Below are 7,512 nucleotides of genomic sequence, written 5' to 3' on the forward strand. Positions count from 1 at the left end.
GAATACTGTCTGGAAGAAAGCTAGTAGTCAAATCCATTAGAATTCTTTTAAAGCTGCTTCAAACATTGCCAATTTTTAGCATTTGTGCTGGATTTTTTTCATTACTGGTGTTGGCCTAGGGTGTGTGTTTCGGGAAAGCTTCAGCAGAAATTCTTCAACTATCTCTGACATGTGAGTTGAGGAAAAAGGCATCATTTGGCCAATGTAATAAAGCTGGCAAACTTTTTCTCGTAAAACTTCAATGCCTCCAATCTTTGGACCAGAAGCCAACTTTTGGAATGGTATTTTCTGTATTATCTTTCTTCTTTTGTCTTCATGAATTTGACCACGCCATGGCCAAATTATAACAACCCAAACCACTGAAGACTGCACAGTCCAAGCTACTCACAGGTTACAGCACTTACTAAAATGTCATTCACTAAACTGTAGCTCTACTTTCTTCAAAAAGCCATTGGAGATGCTCCAGCCCTAAACTGAATGGACTAAAAATCTAAATTTGTTTAAGAGGACTTTAAATGCCCTGGCTTGGAAAAGGGCACAAGGTTTGAGTCTGACGCCTAATTAGCTTCTCTTCTTAATGATGCAAAATAAATTTCATAGTGATACAGAGGAGTCAGACAGACATGAAGACAAAATTTTGGAGTTTATCCACTAAGAGAGAATGTGAGAATGAGAAACAAAATCTGTTAAAGCAAGAAGATACGATTAGGGAAACAAAGGGGGACATGTTGGACAAGAAAAAATAATTCTGAGCTTCTGCGACAAAGAACACAAGCTGAGAAAAGCACTAAGTCCAGACACAGATCAGCACAAAACATGTTCTAAGAATGGCTGGGAAAAGGGAGAGGAACTATGAATATACTAAAAACACATTTATGATAACATCTGAATTTTTGACTAAGATGTAGAAAGTAATCTTGTGTTAGTTCATATATTATGTAGGGATCTGAACAATTGCTGTGAAAGCCACAAATTTATCTTTATCATTCTAATCTATGATTTTTTTTGATTTTTTTTTTTTTTTTTTTTTTTTTTTTTAGAAACGAAAGTGGCCCTTTGCCAACAGGTTATCAGATATGTAAGCGATTTCCAGTCATCCAATCACACCAGCTTGGAAGAAGTTCATACAGACTTGCTGCCTTCATGGTTGCATCCTCCACTTTTGAGATCATTAAGTTATCCTTTGGCTAATTGCAGAATATCTTTGATGTTTTGCAGTTTTCTGTATTTGTTACCCAACAGATGTCCAGTTCATTGTAGTTACCCTTGAGCAAATTATCCTGTTGTCCTGAGTTAATATTTGCCCAGTAGTGTTTTTTGTTTATTTTCTTGTTGCTCTCTTCAGTCCTCAGGGTCTGCAGAAGATGCTTATTATAGTTTCTCTTTTGTCTTCACTATTATTCTGTCTGTATGTGAAATATTTTGCTGACATTTCATACTTTTGAAACTTTTGAAGAATTGTGGATGAAAAACATTAGGAAAAGAGATCTGGGAAAAAGTGGTCATTAACATCTGCACAGCTCTAGTGGAGTTTAGAAAAGACACACAAACTGCCCTGAAGAGAAAGAATGTACTATTTCCTTCAGCTCAGAAGGCATCATGGGCACACTTTCCTTACCAGCCACTTTCTCTTTATTGTGGAAAAACAGCCTATTCTTTGAAGCTTATTTTACTCCTGATTTCTTTGTGTTTATTCTTATCAACCACTAAACAATAGTAGCATGCCCATAGTGACAATTAATCTATGGGAATGGTATCTAAAACTGCACACCTGCTGCTCAATAAATGAAAAGGTCTCACTAATAATACTCTTGAATATACCAAAATTCACCTGCAGTTTGAATAACTATAATGATAGGACAAGACTTTCCCTCCTGGGTCATCTTCAGTCCTTGGAAATGAGATTTCCCTAATCTGGTTCCTGAAAAAAATCCAATTATATTTATAACAATTTCATTGACAAACTTAACAAAGTAATGAGATGCTTCATTCTCCTAATGCTTAGTGTAACACGTATCCTAGGAGACACCTCAGTCTACAATGAATCTTGTAACAAAAAAGGAACCAAGCACAGCAATATCCTCTATTCCTCCGTATTTTTTATGGGCATCCACTACCCAAAACTAATACAGACTTACTGCAGTCTCCTAAGTTTTTTCTGAGGAAGCACAGATCAACCTTCAGGTATCAATAATAGAGAGTATGAATACAATATTCTTGCTTAGGTCTTCTGGCACTCTTAAGTCCAAAATTCAGCAGAGTTTTGCAAAACAATGTAATGATGCTGAGCACACATAGAAGACTAATTACTTTTGTTAGTTTCTCAGTCCATCTTCATCAAAGATATGAAGGCAATATTCTAAATCTTACAATTAATTGAGAATACAGGCTGATAATTTTTTAATTTTTTCCTAAATTCAGTAGCCTAAGTCATCACAAAAAGATTTTCTTTTACTACAAACGTAAAATGTGCTTTCAGTCTGTCCGTGAAAATATGTAGTATAAAACGGTACAAATTCAAGGTGCAATCCTCATTTCAGAATTATATATCTAGACTTCTGAATACCTCCGACATTTCATAACAGTACAGAAAAGTGCAGTATATTCTTTACACATTCAGGTAGCTATGCTGGTCAGAAAACCTGTGGTTATCATCTTGATTATCTTTAATTTTTCTTTACCTCTCAAAATTGCTTCTCTTCACAGAAGAGAGGCATGCCTGATAAAATCATTTAGTATTCTGCCTTATATTTAGAGGGGACATAGGTAAAGTAGTGAAAACAATCCTTAGTCCATCATATTGATGCACTAGTAAGAAACTAAAAGCATTTTCACCACCAGCCTCTCCTCAGTAATTTGTCTTGTTCTTTTAAGTTTTTTAAGAGGAAAGTTAAACTGCACCTTGTCTTGGTTTAGGAAGACAGGTATCTGCTAGGTAAAATTACAATCAGAGGCTCTTTGCCAAAGATTTGGGAAATAGGAATAGCAGTTCTTTACTAGTATGTAATACAAAGCAAACAAACACAAAAAAAACTCCCCCCCCCCCCCCCACCAAACAACTACAGCATTAATGACAAACGACAACAGTACCAAGAACCTTGAGGGCTTTGTTTCACAAAACCCAGGGCAGTTTGGTTTCGGTGTCCCTGCAGGATCCTCAGAGCACCAAGCTGGAACAGTGGAAAAGTCCCGGGCTGGTAGCTGGGATGGCAGGGTGTCCCGGCAGGCAGGGGCAGGATGTCCCGGCAGCGCAGGGGGTGCAGGGTCACGCTGCAGCAAGAGGAGCAGCGCCGAAGAAGCTCGAAGGCGAGGCAGAATAACGGCGGCCCAGCTTCTGCTCGGCGTGCTTTGCGGCGGCTGAGATTCTTGAGGAGCGGCCGACACGCGTTTCTTGAACGCCGGAAGCAGAAAAGCTGGGCCGCCGTTATTCTGCCTCGCCTTCGAGCTTCTTCGGCGCTGCTCCTCTTGCTGCAGCGTGACCCTGCACCCCCTGCGCTGCCGGGACATCCTGCCCCTGCCTGCCGGGACACCCTGCCATCCCAGCTACCAGCCCGGGACTTTTCCACTGTTCCAGCTTGGTGCTCTGAGGATCCTGCAGGGACACCGAAACCAAACTGCCCTGGGTTTTGTGAAACAAAGCCCTCAAGGTTCTTGGTACTGTTGTCGTTTGTCATTAATGCTGTAGTTGTTTGGTGGGGGGGGGGGGGGGGAGGTTTTTTTGTGTTTGTTTGCTTTGTATTACATACTAGTAAAGAACTGCTATTCCTATTTCCCAAATCTTTGCCAAAGAGCCTCTGATTGTAATTTTACCTAGCAGATACCTGTCTTCCTAAACCAAGACAACCTTCAGGAATGATGCAAACATTTTGGTCAAAGCAAATTTGACACAGCACAACAGAACAAGATCCAGAAGTTGCTAAAAAAACATCAAACTGAACTGGCAAGATCACCCAGTAGTTTATGATCTTATTACCTTGACTATATAGCCAAGTTTATTCAACATTTATATTTCATTTCACACAGAAATTCTGATTGTTCCTGCACCCACAACTTATATATGGTTATACAAACCACAAAACATTCAGTAACATTTAGGCTTTTCAGTACAGAGCTCAGCTATGAAAACATGGCTTTGATTTCTGAATCACTAATGGGAGATTTATATCATGTAACTTTTGCTATTTAAAAGTAAAACCTTTCACTTTGAGGTGCATAACATCAACAACAGGGAGATAAGCATGTCACAATGTAAATTAATTCCATTTATCAATTTTTTTCAAAATGGGTGATTACATAGCTGCCTGTTTCTCTTGACTTGTCACTAGATGACAATTTACTCTAGTCATCTACCTTTTAAATGGCTGGTTAGGATAAATGCATCATCCCACCATCGTAAGATTTCAGAAACCTTATTTAAAACCTAAAATGTAACACACAGACTGTACATACTGGGAAATAGTTAGGCATGGTGATATCTACACTTTTTTCTTTTTTTCTCTTTTCTTAAACTAGGCTTTTTAAACGGTATGTCTTTTTACTCTCCTAGGAAAAACTATGCAAAGAAACTACAGTAAATACTGGTTTTGATGAACAAGCTTTTCCACTACAAAGACAAAAAAAGTAGGACCGTATTTCACTCCTTGAAAACGTTAGCAAACTATTTCGTAAAGTGGTTTCCTTGGGGCTCTCCAAAACAACTGGGCCAGTTCTATGCAGAAACATTGCACAGAAGATATAAGGGGACTGGAATCTTTTGAACCAGCAGCTGTGCTACCTGCGGGTCTCCATAACAAGCAGACCAATTCCATGTGGAAACAGAATGAGCACAAGATATAAAAAGATCAAAATTGTTTGAACCAGCAGCTGTGCTACCTGCAGCAGTTAATCTTTTCTGGCAATCTGTTAGAGACACACATTCCTCAGGCTAAGAGGACTAAGAGGCTTTTGCTGACTGCTGTTCCTCTGAGAGAAGCTAAGTCCAATTCTCTCTTCGTATTACTGGAACAGTTAAATAGTGAACTCATATAGGTATTAGGGGGAAAAAAGTCACTTTCATTTCCTTTCTTGGAAAGGACATTTTTGATCAGTTGCTTTGAATAAGCAACTTTGAACTGGCAGCTCATTTCTTAAACCAATTTTACTTTAAAAAATGGTAAAATATTCTACTATGAAGAAGCTAAAATTGTGTAAGTTGAAATGTATTTATTAATAGTCAGGTATGGGCAAAAAAGTATACTCTCCTATGGACCCAATATCTGCAGTGAAAACAAAATAAATTTTTGTTCTATTACATATAAATTAAACCCTAAGTTTATCTGTCCTTTAAAATACTGTGATGTTCTTGGGCTATTTTGATTTTTTTTTTCTTCTACTGTTAAGTACTGTCTCTTTTTTACTCTCATTGGATGAATAATTTAAATAAAATAGCTTTATGGCCCTACAATACCTGGCCTCTTTTTTTCTAAGACTCCTATTTCTCCATATATTCTTTTTCACAGTTTAAGAGGCATCTTTTGCATTATTGATACTGATCTAATGCTTCAGAACGGTTTCCATTTCTAGCTCTGCTTTTTCACAGTTACAAAATTTTATCAAATATTTTTTTGGTTAGAAGAGGGATATTTTATATTTGATTTACATTCCAGACATCATTTGTTCAGTCAAAGAACAAAGTAGCTGTCTGGCCACATTTCTTTCAACAACTTATGAGAAATAGAATAAGGGAAAAGATACCATTTCCCCCAAATGTTAAATAAAATAAAAAAGAGGCAAAGGTAATTTTGCACTTGTAACTATCCAAACACAGACAAAATACTACAGCCCAAGGGCTTTGGGAGCAAGCATAGAATCATTTAACCTTATGATACATTTCTAGGTTTTCAATCTTCAGTCAGCCCTCAACCGCACTGGGAAGCTCTGCTGCTGGTTTCCTTTTACATTCCTCCCTAATGAAGGGGAGTAAATGAGTCACAAAATAGTGTAAGAGTGAGTAATTGCACTTTTATGTGTGCCAATTAAACATCCTGCCTGTGCTTTGTACCTACTTTATGCCTGATTCTGAACAGCAGTAAGAACGTGGAGCCCACGTGTCCTGTAAAGTGTATCTTCAACTGCCTCAGCAGCTTTCCTGTAGTACGGGTGGGCAGGAAGGTAAAAACAAAAATAATTTTTTTGTTGTTTTCATATTTGATATTTAAAAATATGTGAAAGGTAATGCTCATGCTCAAGAAAAATGAAAAGGAACAGCATATGCAATTCTAATCATTCTATGACTATGGCATATTAATTTACTTTCAAGTTCAAACACAGGTTTTTAAGAAGAACCACATAGTTCTTAAAAAGAAGAAACAATGATTTTGTTAAATAAGGGTGCCATCAACCAGTCCTTGATGACATAAAAAACCTATTTCTGATTATCTCTCTAACTCATATTTCACTTTCTTCACATACCCGTGTTAAAGGCTTTTCCAATGCTACAAAACCAAATAACTTTATTGACTTAACACCAAAAAAAGCCCCATACCTTGTCCTAGGTTCTCTTTATGTAACTTTGTAAATGCACACCTTTTGTCACATTTCCGTTTTCAAAGAGTACAGTTGTAGTTGCTGCTGTATGTGAGCTTGTAGAAATAACTTGAGATCTATATATATAACAGTCTTTATTATATACAGGTATATGTCATTTTCTAAACACTTTCGTGAAGAAAACACTGAAGTTATAAGATGAAAGCCTGTCTAAGCTTTGTTCAAGGAAGGTAAATCATTAATGAAGACAAAGATTTCAACCCATTGAATCTGACAAAATCTGTGTTCATTTTGGTCTTGACAGTGTTCTAAATTATTCTAGCCTAAATTAAACTATTACTCAGCCTGTTTTTCTTGGACCATGAAGTTCAGACATGCTCTATATACTGAAAAAAGCCAGAAGAAATACTAGGGGTTTGTGCCATATGGAAGTATACCAAAGGCTGTTCCAGGTAATTTTTCTCTCTTGTGTTGAAAATCTGTATTTGGTGTTTAGAAGTTGTGTTCTAGAGGGATAATAACTTTCTCATTGAAGGACTTTTGGGATATTTTCACTGAGGTGGATTAAGGATAAAAATGGAAGAAAGTTATTGATAGGATTTGAAGAAACAGCATAGATTTTCAAATAGCATCCAATTCTCAAGAATTCAGATGAATCTTCACATCTTTTGAGAACTCTTATGAAACATAGTACAAATATCTCAGAATCTGTATCTTTTTGTAGATCATGTCCCCCATTTTTCAGTGTAGATTAACATTCTTTGCAAATAAACAAAATTCTCAGTAATTACCACATAGTGAAATCCAATCTTTCTCAAGACTAACAAATTAACTTACCAAAGTAATATGGTATAATTTATGTTTCAAATCAGTTTCAAAAAATATGCTAATGAACATAGTTAGTTTTCACTGAAGAGAAACTGACATTTTTATGTTCAAGAACTTGGTTTAAAACTCAAAAATAGCACCGTCTCTTGAAGAAACAAG

Source organism: Chamaea fasciata, unplaced genomic scaffold (genome assembly GCF_029207755.1).
Source record: "Chamaea fasciata isolate MVZ Bird 193981 ecotype frontalis unplaced genomic scaffold, bChaFas1.0.hap1 SCAF_6, whole genome shotgun sequence".
Taxonomy (NCBI): domain Eukaryota; kingdom Metazoa; phylum Chordata; class Aves; order Passeriformes; family Sylviidae; genus Chamaea; species Chamaea fasciata.